Source organism: Epinephelus moara, chromosome 23, assembly GCF_006386435.1.
Source record: "Epinephelus moara isolate mb chromosome 23, YSFRI_EMoa_1.0, whole genome shotgun sequence".
Lineage (NCBI taxonomy): Eukaryota > Metazoa > Chordata > Actinopteri > Perciformes > Serranidae > Epinephelus > Epinephelus moara.
In genome coordinates, this window is record NC_065528.1 from 18,378,385 (window position 1) to 18,387,274 (window position 8,890).

At 41.9% G+C, this 8,890-nt stretch overlaps 1 protein-coding gene across 2 annotated transcripts in view; it reads left to right on the forward strand.

The window, feature by feature from the left end:
• The window catches only part of LOC126384975 (protein PHTF2-like), a 63,739-nt gene that overhangs the window by 5,753 nt on the left and 49,096 nt on the right, over positions 1-8,890 (forward strand). For both annotated transcript variants that reach the window (XM_050036447.1, XM_050036446.1), the window contains exon 2: positions 1,577-1,636. The gene's annotated coding sequence lies outside the window, so the exon portion shown is untranslated. The remainder of the gene's footprint in view (positions 1-1,576; positions 1,637-8,890) is intronic.

The window sequence follows — 8,890 nt, forward strand, 5'->3', positions numbered from 1 at the left end:
ACATTAAAGTCACACAATAACACCAAAAATGAGCCAGGTTAAGGCAGCAGTGGACAAGCAGTTCTTATGTTCAGTGATGTTAAATTACTATTTCTCTCAGTGGAGTCTGGCTTTGAAGAGAGCAAGATATATCTGCTTCAGTCCCCTGTTGGAAATTGCTGTCTTACAGCAAAGTAAAGTGTTAAAAAACACTTTAAATATAGTGTACACTTGAACTGATGTTAATTTTTTAGGTGGTTAAAGTATGTTTTGCTGCTGCCCCTGTCCACAGCAGTACATTTCAATAGCTTCACTGGCAGTATTCCTGTCTGCTTCTTCAAACTGGGGTTGTAGGTAATAGATTGACTATGGATAAGTACCTTATACAGCCCCTCTTCAAAAGATCTGAACTATCCCTTTAAACTGTATCGTAATTTTGAAAAATTGTGTCATCTATCTACTTTTGCTCCGCATACTACTCCAACTTCCCATTGCTTTCCACAGTGCAGTCTTCAAGTAGACGTCTAGTTCTACCCTTTTGAGTTGCCCTGAACCATCAGCGTTCATCTGAGAGAAACTCTGTTACTGTAGAGGTTGTCAAAGGGGGATGCTGGTTGTAGTGAAACTGTCATAAAAAGAAGTCAACGCATGAATCCTTGTGAGTCAGCGACACTTAGTCATCCTTCAGTTTGACTAATAACCGTTGCTTTTCAGTTTGAGGTTTATCTGTCGACTGTAACTGTGATTTAACTTTCCAAAGAAAGGGATAGTCACCATGTGATTCACATTCTGCAGAGCTAACCATTTTGCAGAGCATCTTACTCCTGCGTCTCTCATTAAAGGCTGATTATAATGCCTGAGTAACATGCATTCAAATGGAAATGTCATTAGTTAATTCTGTGAAACTCTCTGACCGCAGCACGTTGATGTGACTGTAGAGCTGACTGAGGGTCACACTGAGCCCTGAGGATAGATCCAGGAGACATTAGGACAGAGTCATTATCAGGAATCTAAAGGATATGTGATGGTGACAGAGACGACATGTTGGGGCTGATTATGAAGATGAGAGAGGGAGATGATAGTGATGATGATGGTGGTCGGCGTCCTGAGAATAGCTGCATTGTTTGAAAAGGTTGACTGTTGGGATTCTTCGCAGGCTGAAGTTATTCATTATTGTTTCTGAGAATTCATACTGTGTCTACAGGCTACCCGTGTGTGTGTGTGTGTGTGTGTGTGTGTGTGTGTGTGTGTGTGTGTGTGTGTGTGTGTGTGTGTGTGTTTGAAGCTCAGCAAGAGACACATCATGCTGCTTTTAAGCCTCGCTGTGCAGCCTCATCACATGGACACCAGCCAAAGCCCAATTACACACACACACTGGAAACCCTTTCACACACAGAAATCAGATGTAGTTATTAGACTTTGACTTACAGGCTTCATCAGTGTATGTGCGAGAGACAGAGACACACTCACACACACACACACACACACACACACACACACACACTGCTGCTGTTGCTTTGCATCTCAAATGTGATAATCCCAGACCCGGCAGTCTTGACCGTCTCTCCCTCTCCTTCTTTGTTTTCCAAATATCCAGCTCCTGTCCTGACTTGGCTGTGAGGACGAAACACCAGTCAGCTACACGCCCTGACAAGAGGTGAGTCCTGTGTCTGTTTTGAGTGTGTGTTTGTGTGTTTACTAGTTTACTACCCCCACCACCCCAACTCCACAGTCAGTTTTTGTTTGAGCGGGCGCCGAATGCCTCAGCAACCCTTGTTCAGTCGCTGTGGGGGTGTCAGCTGTACACACACACACACACACACACACACACTAGTTCATGAGTACTGTTCATTATATCTGAGAGAGAAAGACGAGTGGAAAAACAGGAGAATGTGAAAAAGGCCATACTTCTCCTCTGAGAAGAGGATGAGAGGCAAACACAGGTCTTTTTTTAGTGTGTCTGTGTCTGTGTGTGAAGCCAGTCAACAAGCAGCAGAAGCGTGTGTGTGTTGGTACAATTCAGTTCTTTCAGTTAGTCTGTGGTTACTGGTTTCCTATCAAACAAATGCACACACACACACAGTTTCTCCATGTTCCTACATGTCAGTGAAATGCATTTTATTTTACTCTGGTGTTACAAATTTGACAGAATCTGCACGTCCGACACAAATACAAAATTATTTGACTCTGGATTAGATGGGAGATCTTAAACTGAGACATTTTGCATGGACATCTTTGGATTAGGATTTGGTTAAAGTGTCGTTCATGATGCTCAGCCCAAATTGCTTCCTTTGTTTAAGGAACAATGTCCTACTGATCTTGACAAACCAAAATTACGAAAAGGTCTCCTGAGAAACACAGAAGTGTAGAGTCACAGACCTGTGTTTGCATGGTTACGCTACATTTCTATTAACTATAGACACAGGCACATGTGATGGAAGAGGAAAGGTTGTGTTTGAGATTGAAGACAGTCCATTTCATGATGATTTAAGGTTTGCACTTCTTAGAAAAAGGTCCCTCATTTCCAGCAAATTCCTCTAGATGACCAATTTATGAATAAAAAAAAAGTGCTGTGTTTCAGAAAGGGAACATTTACCTCAGTTTCAACCCCGAATTAGTCGCCCCCGAGTCTAACTTTACAATCAGGCCACATTTCTGCCAAACTGGTCGTTGTTCCAAGTTCAGTTTCCAGGTGTCAAGACGCCTGATAAACTGCTTTTTGAACCATCAGTGATCTTACTGATAGGATGGATCTCTGGCATGTCAGGAATGTTGGTCGGCTCTGTTTTCAGGAGTTTGGGAGTTCTGCACACTCACTTTTTTTCCTCATAACTACTGTCAAAACATTTGTTAACAAAAGCTTGTTTTAATATTATTGGATCATCTTACATGTTGTAGCTGAGGCTGTGCTGTGCTTTGAAACTGAACCACGCTGCAGAACAGACACCGTGTTGTCTGCATCTTCCAGACATCTGCAGCTCCATATTTTGTGTCATCCTAGAATTGTACCAAGTACTACAACACTGCTCTTTCTCTTTTTATCTACTTTGTTAAGGATGTGGATGTCTTGTTAGATTAAACTTTATTGGAATAGCCAGTGGACAAAATAAATTTGTGGGGACTGTGTTCATGTTCAGTGGCTGTGTCTGCTCTGCTTCATTTTTGTGAAGACAAAGTGTTTTGTTTGCAGCGTGAGTAGGGCTGCAGCTGACCATAATGTTTGTTATTGACTTATCTGTAGATAATGTTGGGCAGCCCTACATTTTTAGCATTTTCTACTTGGAATAATCGATGAATTGACTAACTGTTGCAGCTGTAAACATAATAGATGTTAAGAAGTTGTGTTCTTGTCTGTGGAATGCTTTGCTGTGCTATTACAACAGTGTTCTTGGTGTCTTGTAAGTCCATGGGGCCTGGGCATGTATGTGCATGACAGAGTAAATAAGTAATTAACTGTAGTGTGTGTGTGTGTGTGTGTGTGTGTGTGTGTGTGTGTGTGTGTGTGTGTGTGGCGATATGATTAAGCCCTGTATAGGTCAAGCGTAGTGTCATTTTGTGTCACTTGAGATTGTCAGGGATTCACCCTACGTGTCAGAAAACACGATCCCCATCGCCCACCGCCCCCCTGTTTCACACAAACACACACTCTCAGAATCCCCCTGACACCGTGGATTGAGCCGCGTCATATTTCCTGTAGGCATGCATGCAAACAAACACACACATGGACAGCACACACACACGTGCCCCCTCCAACCCCCCTCAGCCCAGCTCAGAGATGTAACCTGCACCCATCATGAAATATAGAGCACCCAGAGAGAGAGGGAGAGGCTCGTGTTACACATCACGAGTTACCAGACTCATGAAGGAGGTCTCCTCTTGTGCTCATGTTTTCATTAGACGTCCCAGAGAAACCTGATAGAAAACTAGCTGTAATAAGCAAGAGAAATCGTCTGTTCTCCGCTGTCCCATTGATTTTTGTCTGTCCATTCAAGAAGCACTACTCTGTCATTTATCCGTCTAAAACAGCTTTGTGGTCACCTCTGATGGAGATCAGAGCCTGAGGACTTTTCTGCAGTATTGCTTCATGCTCAGTTTCCATCTAAACTTGTCCGACTGCCACGTCCTGCTTTGTCATGCCAAAATTAGCAGCTTCCGTGGATAAACAAGCAAAGATAATTTGTTTTCCACGAGTGAATCTGTTTAAAAAGCCTTCTGTTTTTCAGTTTTGTTATGCTTGTCTCATAGCCCACATTGATGATTTTCACTCGAGCCTGAGTGGAGGCTCTCAGCAGATAGCAAGACATTTTCACAGCTTTCTAAGCTTTCCCTGGCTTCCATAGAAAGCACGCCTGTCACATGAAGCCTCTCACCACCCTAAATTTAAAACCTAACGTCAAAGTTTATCCAGCTTGTAAATCCTCTGATATTGCCGCAGCCGATGGAGGGATGAAGGAGCGTACACAGTTACACATCACGAGGTTTAGGAATCATACACTGCACTGAACTTGAGGTAGAAACTGTGTCGTACTTTCAAGCGGTCACGAACGTTGATGCTCGAGACAAAACTCATCTGTTGGATTGTGGTTTGAAAGCATTTTATCAAATCATGTCAGGAATCCAGTAACAAATCCACTTTCTTATTGAAAACCCTCCCGATGCCTTATCAAATCTATTAAGTTTAGCTTTTAATAATTTAAAGTGATAATGCTATAAAGAGGTTTCCCCAAGGAAATTGGTAAATGCAGATGGTCAGCGCCCTTGCTTTGGGGCAGATTTGGGTTGGATCTGTGGTTGTGTATCAGCGCAGCCACATCTCTGACTCCTGCATCTGTCTTTATGACGTGTGCAATCATCTTTCCCTTTTCCCAATATTGCAACATCCTGCTCTGATTGTTCGATGTAATCAATCAGTCACCTGACAGATCCCGATGACGATGGTTTAAACAGTCACTTCAGTCATTAAAGAAATTGCTGTGTGATGGAGCACCACTACTCATTTCCGCCAGAGCCTTATAAGCCCTATATTATATTTTATTAAATTGTAAGTCCTTCTGACGTCAGTGGAGGTGCTCTTGGTTTCAATGCTGTGGTAAACCCTGTCTAGGTAACGTAATGTTTAGGTACTAAAACCTAAGCTCAGGCTTTGCCAGTTGGATTGCCATTTATAGTAAATTGTGCTTTTCTAATAAGGAAGAGAGAGGACATAAAATATTTAATAAGAGATTTAAATCAGAGCTTCACAAATGAGGTATTTTAACAGCTTGGAACAGAGTGCAAAATGTAACCGGTTATTGGAACCCAACCTTAGTCATTTGCAATAATGTGAGACATTAAGAATTGAAAGAGAAAGAGCATGTGTACGAGAGCAAAAGAGAGTAGCTGTAAGGTGTCGGATTAAAAAGTCTGGCAAGCGTGGCGGGTTGCATAACCAATTACATTAAATCTAATGAGAACCATTATAAAAACACACACACACGACTTCCAAATACACACCCACTCTCCATTAGACACGCTCACAAACACACTCACCACACCCTCACTCCCAACAGTCATTTTGCTGTAGTGATTTTGTGTGAGTGTGTTTGTGTGCCTGGTTTCTGGAAAGTACCAGTAGACACAGAGTTTAAGATGGTTATTTTTATGACTCTGTGCCAGTCTTGGTTGCCCACCTTGAAACTGTGGTGATTAGCCATGTTTCCATAAATGCATTTTTATGTGCATTTCCAAGTATTGAAATAGAAAAGCCCAGCCCTCACCTATGGTCTTGAGCTTTGGATAGTGACCAAATGGATACAAGCAGCAGAATGAGTTTCTTCAGAACGGTGTCTGGCCTCAGCCTTAGAGATTGGGTAAGGAGCTCGGACATCCAGAGGAAGCTAGGAGTAGAGCCACTAATCCTTTGGTTGAAAGGGGTCAGTTGAGGTGGTTCGGGCATCTGATTAGGATGCCTCCTGGGCGCGTCCCATTAGAGATGTTCTGGGCATGTCCCACTGGTAGGAGGCCCGGGGCAGACCCAGAACATGCCAGAGGGATTACATATCTCATCTGGCCTGGGAATGCCTTGGGGTTCCCCAGGAGGAGCTGGAAAGCATTTCTGGGGAGAGGGACATCTGGAATACTGTGACCTGGCTTCGGATAAGTGGTTGAAAATGGATGGATGGATGGATGGATGGCATTAGAAAAGCTGGATGGAAACGGCAAATTTCAACAATAGATCACCAATTTTGCAAAAAGTTTCTGTGCTTGCTTTTTGCCTTTGTCCAAAGATAGTTGATGCCCTAAACAGGGTATGGAAACGCCTTTGCTTAAGTTCTGACATAGCAAACATTTAACTCACAAGACTGACCTTAATCACCTTTATTGGCTCAGCATGTGAACACATACCAGGAATTTGAGTTTTTTGTTTCTCTCAATGAACTTAGACACTAACAGACATAAAGCAGAATAAGAACAACAAAGCTTAACAAAGTACAGTCAAATCAAGTTTACATTTACCCTTCTGAGACCCTTTGTCCTCATATGAGGACATCACATTTTGGGTTTACTTGACTTAGACCTGTTGTCCTTGTTCGTGAACACTTTTTTGTGCCATCTAGTGATAGTAAGACCATAATATACTAGTCCATGTAAAAACAAGATGGCAGCCATCTCTGCCAAGTCAGTCTGAAGCTGATCCCGACACAAAAGTGGACAAGGTCCAAAACCTGATCACATTGTATGGTTGAAACTTGTTTATTTATGATTAATAATGTTTGTAGTTTGATATGGCAACAAGCTAAGACACTGTTAATTAGGAAGTGCTGGCATTAAGACATTGGGACTTCACTATTGTCTCATTTGAGGACATTGGGACTTAATTATCATTGACAATGTTTAGCTTTTTATTGTTATTGGGTCCTACTGATCCCAAATAGCTAGGAGAAATGAAAAATGCATACCAAACAAAAGTTCAGGTCTCAGGAGGATATATCCCTAAATCGCATGTCAAAAACTTGCCTCAAGGGGCTTCAAAATCTGCAAGACATCCTGTATGCCCTCGACCCTCGATTCTGATGAGGAACAATTTCCATTAATGGGCAAAATGGAGGAAATCTCAGAGCAACAGAGGAGGGGTCTCTTTCCCAGGATAGATGTGCAATAGATGTGGTATGTACAGAATAGACCAACATTGTGGTATACAGTCCTGATGACAAAATTACAGATAGATTGTAAGTATATATGAAGAAGGATCTGGGAAGAGCAACCCCAGGTCTCACCAGACAGACATGATCCACACAGCCTCCTCTCCACCATCGAGACCTGGAAGAAGACGGACTAAAAACTCAAAACAACAAAGCTCAAGCACATCATTAACACAGGACGTAAAAAATACAAACACCCAGAGGGAGAAAAAGACAAAGAGAAAATGCACAAAAGGAATTACAGAGAAAAAAGGAGAGGCCAAACTGCAACTTGACGGGCTGGCTGAGGCATACAACCCTGAGGCAGTCATATTGGTTTCAGTCAGGGTATGAAATTAACAAAATATTTTGGGGGCAATTTTGGCCCCCACGGTCTAAAAAATGGGGGCATTTTCAAAATGTTTGGGGGCCATCAAAAAATTGTAATTATGTTCTAACAATAAGCACATGAAAAGCAAAACCAACTAAGATAGTGTCTTCACTCTTCAGTAGAAACCACTATAAATGAAACAAATAATGGGTTACATAAAGTTATGGTTGCAAAATATCACTCAGATTTCCTATAATTCAACCAGTTTAAATGTGATGATTTAACCATTAATCTACTGATAGCAGTACTAATGTTTCACCACATTACAGTTACTTTTACTGTTAAAAAGGCCAAATTACTATAAATTCCTTAGATGCAATCCTGGAAGTAAGTTAATTTAAAATTTAACATTCATTCTACCTTAATTTTTCATTAATTTGTCATTGTGTAGACACAGATCACTCAAGAAATGGTTAATTTATACTTATGGTACAGCAAAGCCCCCTCCCCTTCTCTGTCAGATTACTCTCACGTAATCAGTGCAATCTCGTTGATTATGTTTGGAAAATGAGTTGTAGACGTGACGGTAAATTAATTTAATGAAAATAAAATTATACTTTAATGTCAGATTGTAATACTGTTAAAAATATAAATACATATAGTTGTTTCGAAAACGTGGGGGCAATTTTGGCCCCCGGAACATGGCTTTTGGGGGCATTCTTGGATAAATTGCGGGCCAAATGGCCCGTGGCCCTTGCTAATTTCTGACACTGGTTTCAGTTATAGCTATTTTTTTAATTACGCAACTGGGTTGCCACTTTGGACTCCAACGCCACATCGAGTTTGCTAACGACGCAGCTGTGGTGGGCCTGATCACAGGTAACAGTGAAAAGGCCTACCTGAAGGAGGTAGAGAACCTGACCCATGGTTGTGAGGACAAAAACCTGCTACTGAAAGTCAGCAAGACTAAGGCTACATCCACACTAATGTGTTTTAGTTTGAAAACTCATAACCTTCACTACATGTACACCTTGAGGCAGCAACTCAGTGCATTTAGGCATGTAGACATGGTCAAGACGACCTGCTGAAGTTCAAACTGAGCATCAGAATGGGGAAGAAAGGTGATTTTAAGTGACTTTGAACGTGGCATGGTTGTTGGTGCCAGAAACTGCTGATATACTGGGATTCTCACCCACAGCCATCTCTAGGGTTTACAGAGGATGGTCCTAATGAGAAAACATCCAGTGAGCGGCAGTTCTCTGGGTGAAAATGCCTTGTTGATGTCAGAGGTCAGAGGAGAATGGCCAGACTGGTTCAAGATGATAGAAAGGCAACAGTAACTCAAATAACCACTGGTTACAACCAAGGTCTGCAGAAGACCATCTCTGAACCAACAACACGTCCAACCTTGAAGCAGATG